The sequence below is a fragment of the Dasypus novemcinctus genome, chromosome 28, assembly GCF_030445035.2.
Source record: "Dasypus novemcinctus isolate mDasNov1 chromosome 28, mDasNov1.1.hap2, whole genome shotgun sequence".
NCBI classification, from domain to species: domain Eukaryota; kingdom Metazoa; phylum Chordata; class Mammalia; order Cingulata; family Dasypodidae; genus Dasypus; species Dasypus novemcinctus.
Window position 1 is genome coordinate 23,493,549 of NC_080700.1, and position 19,541 is coordinate 23,513,089.

The window sequence follows — 19,541 nt, forward strand, 5'->3', positions numbered from 1 at the left end:
GCTCGGAAGTGGATCCTCCCCACTTGGGTCTTCCAATGAGACCCTGGTCCAGATTGCAGTTTGTGAGAGATCCTGAAACAGAGGTCCCAACTAAGCGTTCTCTTGGCCCACACAAACAGTGAGATAAAGGTGGATTGTTTTAAACCACTAAGTTTGTGGTAATTTGTTAGACAGCCATAGAAAAGCAATAATGTCACAACCTGGCAAAAAATAAAATTCTCAGACCCAAAGTCTGCTAGTTTATGTATGTACCATTACAAGTTCTCTGTGAAAACTCAAGTCTGAAGCAGTTTTGATCAGAGGCAACTGGGAATAGGTGGTGGAAATAAAGCAATAACTACTCAAATGTTCTGTCTCTGTGTGATTTTCTTTTTCCCTCTAGTGTATCATGTTGAAAATACAGCTGAAGAAAAAGGAGAATGCAAGTGATCACGATCAGAAATGGTATTTGTGAGATGAGCTGATGACTAGTATCAGCCTGACAAAGAAGCATGTATGTAAATAATTCTCCTGATGATGCTTTCATGGGGAACGGGACAAAGAATAGGTAATACCTGTCCCAGTTGACGAAATAAGGAAGACTCAAGGAGCCCAAGCAACATTACACGAAAATACTCTGACTTCACACCGTGTGTGTAATGAGTGTGTCACTGCTCTTACACGAGGGGAAACCCTTGACATGGCCTGGAAAGAAGGTGAAACAACTGTACAATTCCTTTTGTGCAATATGAAAATCTTCAATATGGCGATAGCTGCTATACTTCATCACATAGGCTCTCACTAGATCACCTGCTGCTCCACCGTCGTCACTGCAAGGCTTTGGGCAAATATGCCGGTGTGAGAGGCTCCGGTCCTGCCTGTGTGCCGTGGGATTTCTGGGGACTGTCCCAAACACCATCTCCCCCACTGCACTTCCTTGAGAGAGCCACAGAAAAATTATCAAAGTTGTTCCTGTTATGCTTCACAGTAGTTTCAACTTATGAAGTAATTTGGAGTCAGGTCTTGAAGAAAGCTTCAAGAGCAGCAAATTTTGCAATTATTGCCCAGTTACCTTACAAGAAAATAAAGTTTTGATTCTTGGGCACAATCACAATAATGAGCATCAATATATTAAACCAGCATCTAAATATATAATTTAAAATACACTCTTTAGAGTGCTGCTCCTTATTACAAAGTTTTTCTTGGGTGATTTGATGACTAAAAATCACTCACTTCATTACAATCATCATCGCATCATCTTTACTAACAAGTTGATTATGTGGATTCAGGGGACATTTCATTTATGTTATAGCCGTTCTTATTTCAAGCTATTCTGCATTTCCCATATTATTTTACATACTTTCATTGATTTTTAAGCTGAAGCTTCGATTTTCCTATTCTTAAATACTGATGAAATTGAGAAATGTCTAACTTGAAACTTCTGTACCTTCAAAAGGCAATTGGTAAGTTATAGGAGCATTGTTAAACTCTAAAATGGTTATGTTATCAGGAAACTCACTCTGGAGGAAATGAAAAATACTACCTTATGTCTGTGAATAAAACATAGGACACAAATGGTCGCAGGCCATTAAACTGATAAGGAAGCTGAGAAGCTTTTCTCCAAGAAAGCTTCAGTTCACTTGTGAAAGGATCTGGCTTTTCTTAGCTGAAGCATTTCTCTTACTGCTACAAGCACTGGTAAAAGGTTAAACCTTATCTCTTCAAGTCTTTTAATTACTAGGGCAATATAAAAAAGTGCTGATTATTGTAAACATTAGAAATAGAATACTCTTTTGTGTCTTCCCCCATACATAAGCAACTATTTTAAAAACCATTCTCACCTGCATCTAAGCAATGCACTACCCTCTACCAGTAACTAAGTTGCATCCTAACAATGTGTTGCTGCTGAAAGAAATGCCTTTGTTAACAGAGATAAAAAATTAAATGGGGGACTAATACCTTCCCATATATCAGAAGGAAATTTCATTTCAAATGAAAACAGTGTCTCGAATAACCTGTTTGCCACTACTGTGACCCAATTGTGACCATGACTAATTTCTCTAGTCTCAACTTTATTTCACATAAAATGAGTTGTCTAATAAACACTGAAAGAGCATGAGAAGCAAAGTCAATTAATAGTTGAGACCATTATTATTCAACTGCAATTTCTATTTATTTGTATTTCATTTGCAATTAGTATGATGACAGAAAAGGATAGACAAACTTGTCAACTACATTAACAGTGAATTTCTTTCCCCTACAATGCTTATTAATAAAGAGGTTATAATTAGATTTCAAAGATAGCATTTCATTAAGATAAGTGAATGACCATATCGTTTTCTTTATGCCTGATTGCAGTAAAAACTTTCAAGAAAAGTTTTTATGTGGTTATGCTAGCTTTATGCCAAGATTTCTAGCTTTATAACTAGAAATTATATATATGCTGTAATCTTGGGTGAAAATCACGATCTTCTGATTCTCTTTGGAGATTCTTTACACTAGTAGTTCTCTGCAGTATAAATTACAGATTGTATTAGTAAATTTATGAACAGTGGCATGAATCTCTATTGCCAGCAATCAATTCAATTTAATTTAAGTATATTTGCTGAGTGCCCACTCCTTTTCAGAAACTGGTTTAACATTGAAGATACTACGAAAAATAAAATGCCCTCAACTAAAATTCAGAGGGATAGTTGGACAAACAGGTAATTATAAAACATTAAAGTTAGTGCAGTGATAGAGATGGTCACTGGGTATTTAGGGAGCAAAGTGGAAAAATGAGGGTGGTAACACAGCAAGGTACCAGAAAATATTTTCTAAGAGGAAAATATCTAAAAGAAGCCTATTTGACAGGTATTTAACCAAAATGGACTGAAGGAAAAGGAAAGGGTATTTCCAACATAGGAGACCACATGAGCAAGGTTTAAAAGTATAAAACAGCTTAGAGTCTAGGCAAAAACAATCAGTTTGGTGTTTAATAATGCTACAGTTTGACACCCACAAAGTGATAAAAGATCAAGCTGGGTGGAAGTATGGCCAGACCATGGAGGCCCTTACATATTAAAGGGCAGGAAGCTAATGATTTTCTTATTAAAATAATCTAGTTAAAAATAATTGTAAAGGACTCACTGGCAGTGCAAGAACAATTTAAAAAATCAACTGACTGGACAAACTGGTAGGTGAAATCTGTAATTGGTGGACTGCAGAGACTTAGGAGAAATGGGGGAGACAAGGAAGAGTCTAGGATGGGTATATTTGGTAGATGTAGACTCGCCAAAAAGAAAGAAGCAAACGATTTTGGGGTCAGAGTGATGATTTTTGCTAACTTCGAGGTTTCTGTGGGGTATCCAGCTGAAGCTATTTAGCAAGTCGGTAAATGAGCCCAGGTTTGGGGAAGAAGCTCTAGAACGAAACAACAGCAGCATATTGGTGATGTGTTGGAATTATGATTGGGGCTGAGATTGCCTAAGAATAAGTCAATTAAGGAAGAAAAGTCCAGAAAAGGAACACAGAATAAACAGCAAGAGAAATAGAAAAAGAACCAAGAGGGCAGAGAAGTAATTACCAAACACCATCAAGAAAACTTTCAACCAGAAATGCAAACTCTGCCCTGGAATGTCCTATCAGGCCATTCAGTTTAAAAGTTCCTTTAAGAACAAGTATCAGAAAAGTATAGAGGACTAAGAGTACAAACTTGCTTAGCAAATTTGAAAAGAAAAAAAAAAAGAGAAATGCCAAATGCAACCTGAGGCTTAACCATTTGGTGTCTTTGCCCAGTCCCCATCTCTTCCCCAACCAAAGGGAAGAACTGAACAATCTGAAACTTTTTACTACTCTCTATTGTCAAAAAATCCAAAAGGCAAACCAGGTACTCAGGATCTTACTATTGGAGCCTTAGGATCATCTGAAGGACTTCCTCAGTGAACGGCCTTGCTATCCTCCAGTCGAGTCACTGTGGGTCCGAGGAAGGCTCAGCATTTGGGCGCCATCTGAAGACAGTCCAGGTCAGGGTTTAAAGCTGCATGTACCCCAGCAAAACATATTCTTAAATCTAAACCCTGTGGGGTCTAAGTAGGACATTTTCATGAGGCTGCTTCTGTTGAGGTGTGACCTACCTCATGCAGGATGGGTCTTAATCCTATTACTGTAGTCCTGTATAAATGGAATGGAGACAGAGAGAGACAAAGAGAGACAGAGAAAGAGATAGAGAGAGAGAGAGAAAGCCATACAAGCGAGAAACTGAAAACAATGATAGAAAAGAAGGGAAAGACCAGGACACACCATCACGTGTGTCTTGCCATATGGCAGAGGAGTCCACGATCACCAACAGCCAGTCTTAGGGAAGAAAGCAACACCTTAGAGATGTCTTGATTTGGCTTTTCCTGGCCTCAAATTGGTAAACTAATAATTCCCATTGTTTAAGCCAATCCATTTCAAGGCATTTGCTGGAGTACCTAGGAAACTAAAATAGACTATCAGCCCTTGTTCCTGTCTCAGAGACTCCAGCCTACAAAGCTGTCAGTGAGGGGCCACCCATCTTGAAGAGCAGAGGAAATGATTACAGGGTTTCTAGTTTTACACCTAACTAGTTTTTCTGTTGTAAAGTCTGGGTATCAGAAGTGCTTAATTTAATGGGCCCCACCCAAATTTAGGAGAAAATTAGGGACAGAGTGAGAGCTACATAGTTTCTCTGCCCAGAGCTGGATACAGCCAATCTGGCTGAGTGGATGAGAACATGGGCTCTGAGCAGACTCAGATGGATTAGGGCTCCTCTTCTGGATTCATCACTCATCAACTGACTTACCTTGGGAAAGTTGCTCTGGGGTCAAGTTTCATCACCTATAAAATGGATATAATAAAAGTACTAAAAGGTGGCTGAGAAGCATTCATATCTGCTATATGATCACATTCTTAGTTTATTTTACTATTTTATTTATTGAGAAGGGCTATTCTAGAACAAAAAGCCAAAGAGTCTAGGAGTCATCCTTGATTCCTGGTTCTCCTTTCCATATCTAGTCAATCACCAAATCCTATTCACCCAAAATGTATCCTTTTCACCCATCTCTGAAGCTACCACTTGGTCATTTTGCACCTCAACTACTGCAAATACCTCCAGCTATCCCCAATTAATTCTTCACAGAGCAGAAAGAGGGGTATTTTAGATCAGATTAGACCATGGCTCTGCTTAACATCTTTCAGCTGCTTCCCACTGTCTCAGGTTCAATGCTAAGTCCTTATGAGATCTCAAGGCCATACACATTCTGGGCTGTGACAACCTTCCACACCTCATCTCCTGTAGTTGTAATCACTAAATGTCTTTCTTTTCACAACACATAGCTTTGGGCCTCCAATCTTACTCTTTGCAACCTAAAATCCTTTGTTTTCCTCCTTATAATTCAGCTCACCACTCAAAAGTCACTCTCTCTGTGAGGCTCTCCCTAACCATCCACCATACAATCTAAATTTACATCCCACACAGAACCATATTGCCCAGTTTTGTTTTCTTCATAGAGCTTACTGTTGTCTAAGCATATTACATATTTGTTGACCTGTTAGTTGCTTTCACCATTTCCCTCATGTTTTAAGCTCTTTAAAAGGAGGAATCTGTAATTCCCAGAGCTTAGTTGTAGGAGGAATCAAGATATTGGTTGAATGAAAACATACGTAGGTGTGCTTCAGATTATAGGTTACCCTGACACACTGTTAGCAAAATAAATTTAGGATTATATAGTGAATCTAAAAGTAGCTTTGTGGTTGACATTTTAAATATTATTTGGTTTGTCCTTGCAAATTCTAGGCAAAGAGTAAATGGAAAGTACAGTTAAATGAAGGCCAATATCAACAAAGTCCAGCCTCATTCAGCTCCAACCATATGTGACTTCTTTTTGATTATGATATCATATGTGTTCAGACCTCTTAGAAACACAATATATCTGGAGAGCAGATTAACTCACACAGACTGAAGTAGTAACTTGGTAGCATTATAGGCATTTGAATCAATAAACAGCCAATCTAAGAAGGTCAGGCCCCAAAAACCTTGCTCTTCCTACTTTTCTGAGAAAATAGAGGCCGTTAGTCAGGGACAATCCCCCTCTGCTGCCTCCTCCCAACTTAGCTCCTTCAGCATCGGTGCTGTGCACCATCCCTTCTGCTTTAGAAGAGGCAGCCTTCCTTCCTCCCGGCCTTAATCTCGGTAGTTTTGGATTGTGTCCTCTGCGAACTGTTTTCCAAATTCTCTCATCTGTTAGGTGTATATGTATGTGTTTGAAGGTCCACATGGGTTGGGAAGAAGATCAGACCATAACCCAGGAGCTTCTAGGGCTTCAGTCACCCATGCTGAATAAGATGAATGCTCCAGAAATAGCCATATACTGAAATATGCCTTTCTATGATTCTCTGCATAACATTAAATAAGCCAGATTTTACTATAAATGCTACATACTACTGTACAATAAGTACTTAACACTGATGAAAAAGAATCTGTGGCAATAGAAAACAAATCCAAGACTTAGTAAGATTTGAAACCAAGCTCAGACATTAGTTTGTTTTGTGATCCAGGATAAACCACTTAACCTCCCCATGCTTCAATTTTGTCATCTGTAGAATCAAGCACACTTGTCAAAGTATCCAAATTACTATCCTTATGAGCTTTTTTAATTCTTAAAAACAAACAAGCAAACAAACAAAAGCTCTGCCATCATGTAGAGTGACTGAAACATCTTTCATAGGGAAAAATATCAGTTTTTATAGTAGTTGGGTTACTAGCATATTCCTTCCAGAATCACCCTATTTAAATTTTTTAGAAGTCCTATACCTGGGACAGAAAAATATTATCAATTCTACTGAAAGAACAATATTCAAGGAGTCTTTCTGGGTCTTTTAGTAAAATCAATAAGGAAATCATGAATAAACCTATTCATTTAATTTTTTTTAAATTATGGAAAACCAGACAACCAGCAAGATGATGGCAGAGTAAGGAGCTCCTAGAGTCAAGATGCAACAGAGCAGTTAGTAATCACCCAGAGCTATCGAAATCACCTGTCTGGGGGCTCCCAGAGACCACCCTCCACTGGAGGCACAAGTCTCGAGAGCTAGTTGGTGGCTGGAATTGGAAGCTCCATTTCCCAAAAATGAGGGAGGAAGAGGCAGTTGGGCACCAACTTCAGCTACAGATTAGTAAATTTAGCTGGCTAAAGTATAACCCTAAGAACAGCTAAAAATTTGAACCTAAGTCAGAAAGCAGCCGGTAGCTGCCATTGTGGGGCTGGATGAAAATCACAGTGATGATAGGGACCGTCTTCTTTCCACCCAGATTGGACTGCAACCCCAGCCTAGGCTTCAGCACCACCTCTGGGAGGGAGGAGACTGGTGGGAACTGCACCAGCCTCTCCTGGTAACTGCAGGTACATTTGGCTGGCACAGACTGAATACCCAGAAGTCTACTGGGACAACGGTGGTTATTTTGGAAAAGCACAGCATAGATAGCTGCCCACACCTGCAGCTCCATCCTCAAACCAGGCAGGGGAGGAAGGGCATGTCATCATTAGTCTCTCAGGGCAACTACAGTCCAGGCCTACATGACTCAGATTATTACACACAGCTGTGGCTCGATCCCTACCCCTGGCAAAGGAGAAAGGTGCGAGAAACTTCATCGGTTCCTGGGGCAACATGGGCAGCATGAGCCTCCACAGCTTATACCACCAAGTACATCCTCAGCTCCTACTACACAACCAGCAAAGGCGAAAGGGCAAAAAAGCCCTAACTGAAAGAGAGAAACCAAAACCAGAATAAATACATCTAGTAAGCCAGATGCCAAGACACCAACACAAAACTACAATCCATATCAAGAAACAGGAAGATATGGCCCAGTTAAAGGAACAAGCTAAGCCACCAGATGACATAAAGGAGTTGAGACAACTAATCACAGAAATTCAAACAAAATCTCCTTAATAAATTCAATGACATGGCTAAAGAGATTAAGGATATTAAGAGGACATTGAATGAACACAAAGAAGAATTTGAATGCATATATAGAAAAATAGCAGATCTTATGGGAATGAAAGGCACAATAAATGAAATTTAAAATACACTGGAGTCATATAACAGCAGATTTGAGGATGCAGAGAAAGAATTGGTGAGCTTGAAAACATGGCCTCCAAAAGGCAAACATACAAAAGAAGAGATGAAGAAAAGAATGGCAAAAATTGAACAAGATCTCAGGGAAATAAACAACAGCAAGAGACATGCAAACACACATATCATGGGTATCCCAGAAGGAGAAGAGAAGGGAAAAGGGGCAGAAGGAATGTTTTAAGAAATAATGGTAGAAAATTTCCCAGCCCCATTGAAGGACACAGATATCCATGTGTATTCCCAGCTGAATAAATCTGAATAGACCAGCTACAAGGCACATACTAATCAGCATGGCAAATGCCAAAGACAAAGAGAGAATTCTGAGAGCAGCAAGAGAAAAGCAATGCATAACATTTAAGGGATACCCAATAAGATTAAATAGCAATTTCTCATCAGAAACCATGGAGGCAAGAAGACAGTGGTATGATATATTTAAGTTTCTGCAAGGGAAAAACTACAAGCCAAGAATCTTACATCCGGCAAGATAGTCTTTCAAAAATGAGGGTTAGTTTAGAATATTCACAGATAAATAGAAACTGAGGGAGTTTATAACAAAGATTCTGTCCTTGCAGGAAATATTAAAGGGTGTGTTAAGTCTGAAAAGAAAAAACAGGAGAGAGAAGCTTGGAAAGGAGTCTAGAAATGAAGATTATATCAGTAAAACTAACTATATGTCTCAAAAGAGTGGTGAAAATAAATTATAACAGATAAAATCCAAAGGTCAAAATGGGTAAAATAACTTCTTTTACAGTAATAATACTGAATGTTAATGGATTAAGCTCCCCAATCAAAAGATACAGATGGGCAGAATGGATAAGAAAATATGAGCCATCTATATGTTTTCTTATGCTATCTGCAAAAGACTCACCTTAGACACAAGGATAGCAATAGACTGAAAATGAAAGACTGGAAAAAGATATTCCATGCATGCAATGACCAAAAAAAAAAAAAAAAAAAAAAAAAGCCAAAGTAGCTATACTTGTATCAGATGAAATAGACTTTAAAAGACACTAGTAATATGCAATCTGAAGAAGAGGTCAGGAAAAAAAGCATTTACAATAATGACTAAAAGAATAAAATATTTAGAAATAAACTTAACCAATGATGTAAAGCACTTGTTTTCAGAAAACTACAGTGCACTGTTAAAAGAAATCTAAAATGACCTAAATAATTGGAAAAGCATTCTATGCTCATGGAATTGAAGACTAAATATCATTATAATGTCAACTTACCAAAATTAATATATAGATTTAATGCAATCCCAATAAAAATGCCACCAGTATTTTTTAAACAAATGGTAAACAAAATTATCAAATTTATTTGGAAGGGTAAGGGGCCCTGAATAGCCAGAAACATCTTAAAAGGGAAAAGTTAAATTGGAGGACTCTCAATTCTGGACTTTAAATCATACTCCCTAGCTATAATGGTAAAAACAGCATTGTACTGGCATAAAGACAGACATATAGACCTATGGAAGTGAAATGATGGTTCAGAAACAGACCCTCACATCATGGCCAAGTGACTTTTGACAAGCCTGCCAAACCCACCCAACTGGTACAGAAGACTGTTCAACAAATGGTGTTGGGAGAACTGGATATCCATATCCAAAAGAAAGAAAGAGAACACCTATCTCACATCTTTTACAAAAATTAATTCAAAATGGACCAAAGACCTAAATATAAAAGCTAGAACCATAAAGCTACTAGAAGAAAATGTAGGAAAACATCTTCAAGGGCTGGTGTTAGTGGTGGATTCTTAAACTTTACACTGAAAGCATGAGCAACAAAAGAAAAACTGAAAAAATGGGGCCTCCCCAAACTTAAACATTTTGTGATGCAAAGGACTTCTTGAAGAAGGTAAAAAAAGGCAGACCACTCAATGGGAGAAAATATTTGGAAATCACATATCCCAGTAAGGGTTTGATTTCCCTTCTATGTAATGATACCATACACCTCAACAATAAAAGAGCAAGCAATCCAATTAAAATATGGGCAAAGAATTTAAATAGACATTTCTCCAAAAAGGAAATACAAAGGGCAAAAAAAAAAAAAAGCTCACAAAAACATATTATCACTAGCTATTAGGGAAATGCATTCAAAATGACCATAAGATATTCTCTTACACTGCATAGAATGGCCATTATTTAAACAACAACAAGACAAGAAGTGCTGGAAAGGATGAAAAGAAATAGGAACACTCCTTTACTGTTGGTGGGATTGTAAAATGGTACAGCCTCTGTGGAAGACAATTTGGCATTTCCTCAGGAAGCTAAATATAGAACTTCCATATGACCCAGCAATTCCACTAGGAATATAGTCAGAACTGAAAACTGACACAAACAGACATTTGCACACTGATGTTCATAGCAGCCAAAAGATGGAGGCAACCCAAGTGTCCATCAACCAATGAATGGATAAACAAAATGTGGTATATACATATGATGGAATACTATGCAGCAGCAAGAAGAAATGAAATTGAAATACATATCATAACATGGATGAATCTTGAAGATACTGTGCTGAGTAAAACAGGCCAGACAAAAAAGGGCAACTATTGCATGGTCTCACTAATATGAACTAATACGAAGAATAAATGCATGGAGTTAAAAGAGTATAGGTTACTGGGATGTAAAAGGAGGGCTGAGGAGGACTATTGATGCTTAATGTATGTAGAACTTTTAATTAAGTTGACTGTAAATGTGTGGAAATTGGTAGAGTTGATGGTAACACATTATAGTGAGTAGCAGCTGGTTTATAAACGGGATTGTGGCTGATGTAAACGTCAATTGAAAGGAAACTAGAGAACTAGGGACCGAATAACACAGTAAATATAGAGGTGGAGGAGAATTGTGGTTAATAGTACAAATGTAAGAATGTCCTTCTGTGAACTAGAATAGATGAACGTCACCATCATAGGGTGGTGGGAATGTGGAGAAGTATGGGAAAAATATAATTAATATAACCTACAGACTGTAGTTAATGGCAATACTGTAATATTCTTGCATCAATGCCAAAGATGTACTGTGTTAATAATAGGGGGTATGGAAAACTGCCAAATGTACACTATGGACCATAGTTAGTGCTAATAGTCTGATATTATCTCATGATCTGTGGCAAGGGTTCCACAATGGTGTGGTGTGTTGGTGAAGGGATGTTGTAAGGGAAATCTACACACATGCATGACTATTTTTTAAGTTCACAACTTCTGTAATAAAAATGTATTTAAAAATATAGTGTGGGGAAAAAAAAGATTAAATAATTCTAAACTTGAAAAAGAAAAAGCAAAGGTTATGAACAGAGAACCAAGAAAAATAAAAATGTCCAATTATATAGGGAAGAAATCAACCAAATAAGCCAAAAAAAATAAGTTACCAGTTTTACTTATGACATTGGCAATGATTAAAAGGAAGATAAAGATTAGCGTTGATGATGCTATGTGATCATAGTCACCCATAGCCACGGCTCGTGGAAATACAAACATTCATTCAGGAAGATGCTTGGCAATGTGTCAAAATTTAAAAGATGCACATTTGTTGAACCAGCAGTTCAGCTTATAGGAATTTATCCGGAGGAAATACTTAGACAAATAAATACTATTTAGCTACTTTAAAAATAACTTAAATGTTAATATGTTAGGTGGAAAACATGTATAAAACAGAATGAATATACATATATATGTATATAACAAGCTTTTTAAATTTAAAATGTATTATTTTAAAAAGGTGTGTGTGTGTGTACATGTGTGCACACCTAAAATGGTCTACAGGTCTCCATAACAAAAGAATAATGCAGCTATTGCATGGAGATGGACATATGTATGACCTTGATTTTCCTATAATTTTCTAGATTTTATACTTTTTTAAACAAACACTATGAATACTTTATTATAATCAGAGTAACAATACTATTTTTTAAATGATGCCTTTGTTTTGCAAACAATGTAGTAGATTTCATGTATTAAGAAAATTGAATATAGATTAGGAAGGGCGTACATATATGGAAAAGGGAGGAAGAAAATTTTATACTGAAAATTCTGAAAACATATTCTATTTGTTCATCATTCAGAATATTTTTTCAAGTGGTTTCAGTATTATAAGGCTTAAATGTTTTGCTCTAAGCATTCTTGATTTGATTTTTCACACATAGTGTATTCTAAGGGCTGTTCATTTGATTGCTTTTGGTTCATTTAAACTCTTCTCATCAAAATGCAAAGTTTTAAAGAGCTATTTTATCTCCAAAAAACCATTTAAGTCTAATTTATGCCCTACTTTTCTTAGAAAAAAGGAAAACAAATTTTACGAGACGTAAATGAACGTAAGCTCCGTAAGTTCAAGTCTGACACAGAGATAACTTAAATACCTTGAGACCAAAGAGCATCCTTGCATTCAGTGCTCTTTCAAAACACAATTCCTAAGTCAGCACAAAACAATCAGTACGAAGCAGACTGAACCAACTCTTCCTATCTTTTAGAATCTAATATCCCATAGTCTTCTTTAACACAGAAAATGAATAGCAATCTCTTTCCAAGGAATCAGGATGTTATCAAACTTATGCGAACACACAGCTAAGGAAGAAACCCTTGGGTGTTTTCACAGGACGTTTACAAGCAGTCCAGTGGCAGAATGCTGCGTGCCAGGAAAGACCGGCAGAAATCACTCGCAGGTATTAGAGAGGTTAGTTCAAAATAAGTCTGCCAAGTTTCTACTGACAGTACCTCTTAGAATTGCCGGAGGGGCTACCAGCTAGTCCCTTTTCCTATAAATAGAATGACCCTGCTTTGAGGTCTGTCAAGGACAGACCTTGATTAATTATAATTATTATACTTCTCCTGGCACAATTAGTACTGGTGTTCACTTTCACTTCCCAAGTAACCCACTTTGGATAATAAATTATTACGTGTTTGTCTCATAGGTCACATGACTGGCCGAGGCCGTGGTCCCAACATCCCTCCCTACATCTCAGAGCCTGGTGCTGGTCCTGTGTTCTTCAGGAATCTTCCTTGCTCAGGAAGCTGCCATTTGATCTTTGGCTTTGTGATCTGCTCAAGGGATTCTTGCCTGCCTCCTCACACTGAATGGCGCTCCCAGCAGACACCAAATTCAACGTTCTCCTAGGCCCTTTTGGCCCAGAAGACCTCTCCCAATATTATATTGTATTGGGACTTGAAGTCTGTCCTCCTTGTCACTTCCCTCCCTCTCTTTCCCCAATCCTGATTTCAATCCCAACAAACCCATCACTTTTTTTCAAGATTGACCTTAAACATACTCTACACCTAGAATGTCCTTTCATGTCTTTTGTCAACCAAACCTGGCAAATACATAGTTGTACTACAACACCCAATTTAATCATCTCTTCCCTTGCAACTCCTAATCCCTCTAGTGAAATATGTGCCTTCTTCTTTCTTTGGGCAAACCTACACACACACACGCACACACGCACACACACACACATACATGTTGTTGAAGGGATTAAATATGGCCTATCAAGAAAGTCATCTTTATTATTAGACTATATCCTCAGAATGATATACCTCCTTTCTATATATATTCAAATATTCGTGAGGTATGCTGAAGAGTTTGGCATTGAGGCAATGGTTGATTGGGAGACAGTGTACTTGCAGAGGCAGAGAACTACCATGATCAAACGGTACTTGAAATGTTTGAGAGTAACATCAGAGAGGGAACAGGAATTGGGAGCAATTTAGCTATTGTCAAATCTAGGTCAGGGAGACAAGATCCTCTAGTAGGATGGTGCCAACTGTAGACAGAGAAGGAGAAAATCTGAAGGATGCCTCACAGTAAACGTCAGGAACTGTTTAAAAAAAAAAAAAGGTGTATAAAACCCACCTGTTCTGAAAAGATCCACAGCATTGTGTTTGGCAATAGATTAAGTGAGGTAAATAGGGAAGCCCTCCCCCCTTCTATAGAAATCTTTTGGCTGGACAAAGTGTTATATTTGTCTTTGTATGTATTATATTTATATTTGTATATTTGAAAGATAAAGCTGATTATCTGAACTTTGGAAAATCTAGGCTTAGATTAGTGTGACATCTGTAGGAGAGTCCTGAGGTTTGTTGAGGGTAATGCCTCCTCTATGTCTTCAGAGATCAAAGAAAAAAAAAATTTTTTAAGACACACACCACTCAGTACAGTTCACCAAGGCTACTTGCTGAACCGAGAACACATTAATATTCTATGCTTCTTGGGTACAAAGATGGAGTCAATGCCAGAAACGTCTCCTCTTAGAGACAAAGCCATAAAGCCATAGCAAGTTCAATGAGGGTGTCATCACTAACGTAAGACGCAGTCACAGAGGGTAATAAGAAGATTAAATGTATTAAAAAGAGAACTGAGGCTAATATAAATTTGATTTCCTTTCCTCCAAAGAATATCAAGCATCTGAGACAGGAGAGGTTAAGTGAAGGTCAATAAAAGATGGCTAGATTCAAAAGTGATTCACTTTTGAGGAGAATTTTTGAAAGATTATTTAACTTAGAATGAAAAGGAAATAGTCAAGATAGTTCTATGGTCATAAATGAAAAAGTGGAAATGGATATTAAATTCCTAACTCACCAGTCCAAACAAGAAAAGGATGTCAATTTTCAATTTTGCTGAGGAACTACTTAAATAATTTGTGGATCTTCACATACAAAGATAATTATTAAAATGAATTTTAAGAGTTTTTTTCCCACCTAATAGAACTGAGTAAAGTAAAGGAAATTAGTTTAAGTGAACTGCACATTTTTATGCAATTTATTTTTGCAATATAGTTATGAGAGACCTAGCCAAAACTGGGATGTAAAAGTAGAGTCAAAAAACCAAAGAAAGGAAAAAAATCTTATCTCCTCCGTGTTAATCAGATGACCTCACTCACAAAGGGTTGTAAAGGCAAAAAAAAATAAACAAATTTCAATAAAAATTTTAACTGTTTATTTCCAAACACATAACAATTATCATCGTGTCATTTAAATTCTCTCTGGTTAATCTTCTGTAAAATATAAGTAAACACATAAATCTCTTTGATGACATTATTATACATTTCATACATTACATACCAATCTGTGAAGAGAGCACTAAAGCAAAGAACTCCAAGATTACACATGCAAAAGATGCCTTGAAGGATGAAGTCTTGCCCTTCTACAAAGTTCTAATTGCTTTACAGACCTTGAAACATGTTAGATTAAGCCTTAAATATTTTAAAAGGGAAAGCAAAATACGTTGGCATAAAAACTCATGTATATATGACTTAAAAGCTGAATAAATTTTCCACATCTTGCTATCCTAGTTTCAGAAGTTAAGAATCCTAAAGATTATGGTCATTGTCTTTTAGTTTTCACTTCCAAGCTGATGGTTAAATGGTTTGTTTTTATCTTAAGCTTTTGATTACCAGTGGGTCTCCAAAAACTTACTTGACGTTTTTAAATAGCAACTTTATGTCTCCAAACTGTTGTAGAAGTTGAGAGAGGTTCAATTATTTGCGGATGACCGGCCGGACTCGGGAGCTTTCTGTTTCAAACCCGAGCCCTGAACAAGAATTTTGAGCTCCTTTTATACACAGAAGAAGGGTCAAATTGTTCTTTGTTTCAGTGTTCAATAGGCTTAAATTAGCATATATCTTTCACATCCTAGGTAAGCTTTTAGCATGGACCTTATACATTCTAGATAAGCTTTTAGCACATTTGGTTTTCATTTTCCCTGAATATTTAAAGTTTATAGAGTTTGCATTACTAAACTGTTTCCTGGGACTGGCGTCGTTGTCATGGTCACCAAGGGCAGGACTGCAGCCTCTTACCGCCCCACACCTACAAGTCACAGACAGCTTAGGTTATCTACAAAGAGATGAAGAGCCTCCCACCCATAGCCCATATCAAAACAACCAAATGTGAGATTAAATTCAGCATCTAGAAGAATATTTTTTTAAAAAAATTTGCTACACATCCTAGCTACATGCAGAGATAATGTCTATGAAAACATGACCATTTTTATACTGCAAAAGCTAGACAGAGCTTTAGGGTTTAGAGTCAGTTTCTGAGATAACCAAAGAGGAAAGATATAAAATGATAAAACTATAAGGAATTCTTTGTGAATTATTGCTTTCTAGCTGTAGAGTTCCTTCTTTCCTCTCATTAAAAAACAGAAACAAAAACCAAAAAAAAACACCTGTGAAAGCATATAGTACTTTCATACCCAAAAGAACTGACTAGTAGTGGGAGAAAAAGTACCTTCCTGAAGGCTTTCCTTAAATGGCATAATCGTTTTTCAAAGACAAATCCAGCAATTATTTCCAAGATTGATGTGTTGATTTAGTACTGCTCTATCACTCAGAATCTCTCTGTTCCTGCTTTCTCCCAGAGGGCAACCATTCTAAAGAGTTATCCTTCCCTGCATACAGAAAGATTCATCAACTCTGTGAGCACAGTTAAGGGCTCCCCTGTTCAAATGGAAATAGATGCTATTTAAACAATTTATAACACAAAAAAAGTAAAAAACAAAAAAAAAGAAAATTTAAAAAGCCATCAGAAAAGCCATACAAACATATAATCCACCCCACGATTCAATACGCTGAAATCATTAGAATTTCTACTGTCTTTTGGAAATACTTGGTGTTCAGTGCATTTCTGCTGCAAAGACTGACTTTATGTCTGCCTGGACCAAGAACATAGAATACTGTATACAAAATAATATCTTATATATCTTTAAAATGTCTCTTTACCAACGTGAAGGAAAGTCTCTTAATCAGTATATAAACAAAGTCAACTGCTGAAACTAACTCAATGTGGGTTCAGAAAATAGACAATTCCTACCCCTAAAAAGAGTTGAAACATAATTACTGGTAAGGGGCAGAGTTTGGGAAAAGTTACCCAGGGGAAAATGATTGGAGTAATGCTGCTTGTTTCTGAATCCAGGAGTCGGAGGATGAATCACAAGTAAAAAATTTTATTGATTTATTTTCAATATCATTATATTCAGCAGCCATAATGATTAATGAAAAAAAAAAAAGCCAGATGATGAATTCGAGGCATTTGCTATAAAAATAGTGTCAGAAATACTAAGTTATTCAACATTTAAAGACCTATTCAATAATACCTTTCTTAATCTGTTCCAGAAGTTGTATTTTATTTTTTATTAGGTAATGATTATATAATCACATTTAGCCTAGAGGATGCTCTGAGCTAAATGTAATATTCAATCACAATAAATATTTTGACATATCTAAAATTGCTGTGATTATTTGATTCATGTCCCTCCACTAGTTAATTCATTTCCCTTATTCATCTCATTTCTTCCATCACTAGTTCACTATATTTAATTCTTCCATATTCTTCAAACTAATTCCCACATTCCTGAAAACTCTTTGGTTCCATCCACTTACTCTACAAATATTTACTGAAAGTATCCCAGGAATCATGCAAGATTGGTGTTTACAAACATTTTTCAAACCTTTCAGAATTTCATTCTTCTCTCATTTTCTATTAGCAATTCCTGGGTTCATGAATCTGATTAACAATAAGATGTAGCAAACACTCAATAAATGTTAGCAATTATTTTTGTTGCCACCTTCCAGGGGAAACATACTGAACATTTCATAATTTTGTTGTTTAATCATTACATTAACTTTATAATTTTGGTATTAATATAATCTCCAATATTACAGAAAAGTAAACTGGGCTTAGAGAGGGTAAGTAACTAACCCGATGTCACATATATGCCAGTTGGAGGATTCAAGATATATACACCCAGTTAACCTGACTCTTTGCACTGGACAGTAAGGGAGAAGTTGTATATGAGTTCAGCAGACAAAATTTTAAAATTTGGTAGCTTTTACAAATTACTGTAATGATACAAAGTATCACTTTGATAACTATGTGATTGTAGGTATTTTACATTTGATAATATCCTAATATCAACATTTCACAAGTTATTTCTTTCCAATAGTCAGCATATAAAAAAACAATGTTCTATTTCAAAAAGCAATTAAAATCTATTATGCTAATGCAGTCTGAGCAACATTAAAAATGTTCCATTAGCATTATAAGAAATCTGCTTTTAAATGTTCATGGAGGAGGCAAAGATATATAATGGCCTTTTAAAATGTTAGCTCCATGATTGCTATGGACTGAGTAACATAATCACCTCCACTACCATATTAGAGTGGTAAGTAAATGTCCTAGGAATCTTAGAAGAGAAAGAGAAACTGTGTGATCCTTTCCAATTTGATTATGAGTTAAAAGGGGGAAAAGTCACAACTATCTTACTGCAAATCCACTATGAAGGGTTATAAGCCACGTTTTAACTTTACAGTGTCTGCATATTAAATCTAATAACAAGAGGCAAACAGTATATCCAATCAAGAAAATAGATGGCTTTCCTCTTGAAACAGAAAAAGAAGCACTGCAAATGTAAGAGGTGTTTGAAGGACAAAGAAAGAGAAAGAAGAGTGCAGAAAAGGCAGAAAGGCCAAGAGATGCCTAAAACGTTAAAGCTTGCCATGAAAAGAACTGTTGGTGATAATTAACAGAATTCATTCCAGTTCTGTGAACACTTACTGTGTGCCTCATGCAGGTCCCGGTGGTGCAAAGGTGACTAAAACCCTGTCCCCTATTACCAGGGCCCTCTCAGTCTAACACTCACATAACTGGTAACATGTATGCAGAGTGACATGTGTACTCAAACAACCATGTCCTCCTGCAAGCAAGGTATGATTTTGACATTTTGTTCTCAACAGGTAGGTTTTACTAGAAAGCATGAAATTGGCATGAAGTGGTATCCATTAAACTCGGAGGTGACAGTTGTTGTCATTGGCTTAAAGGCCAGCACTGCTTCTTTGCATACTGGCCAGTATGAGAAAGGTAAGCAGACAGCTTCCAGGAAAAACGGTAGTCCTTCAACCTTACATAACAACAGCCAGACAATGATGACGACCAGAGTTACCATCGCATTAATTATTGTGCGAAGAATAGAGTCATCTGATAATTATCACCTATTTATATTACAATCTGTTTTTAAATAGAAGCAAAATAAATTATCCATCAGGTTACAATGATTTATCTTTAAGGATTTCAAAATAAATGGCCTTGACAACAGTAAAACAACTTGTCTCAAAGGGAGGCACTAGAAAGAGAGCAATCATGATGAGCAAACTGTAGTCCTGCCCTTGAATCACATGTAGAAAAAACAGGGAGGCAATTGTAATTATCTATGCTGCAAGGAAACTAAACATCTCTCCTAACCTGTGCTCTCAATACCACAAATAAATAGAAACTTTTCATATTTCCTCTGGGGAAAAAAAATTATGTAGCAACATGAATTTATTTGAACTAAATGAGTTTTGCTGAGAGAAAGGACAAGTGATATTCTTGACTTGGAAAATGAGTAACACAAGGAAAAGGAAAAGAAATTTCCTCAGATGATGGGAAGGGAATAGTCTTCT

At 36.7% G+C, this 19,541-nt stretch overlaps 1 protein-coding gene across 4 annotated transcripts in view; it reads right to left on the reverse strand.

Moving 5' to 3' along the window:
• PRKN (parkin RBR E3 ubiquitin protein ligase) overlaps positions 1-19,541 on the reverse strand; it is a 1,534,725-nt gene that overhangs the window by 1,363,415 nt on the left and 151,769 nt on the right. The gene's annotated exons all lie outside the window — the stretch shown is intronic.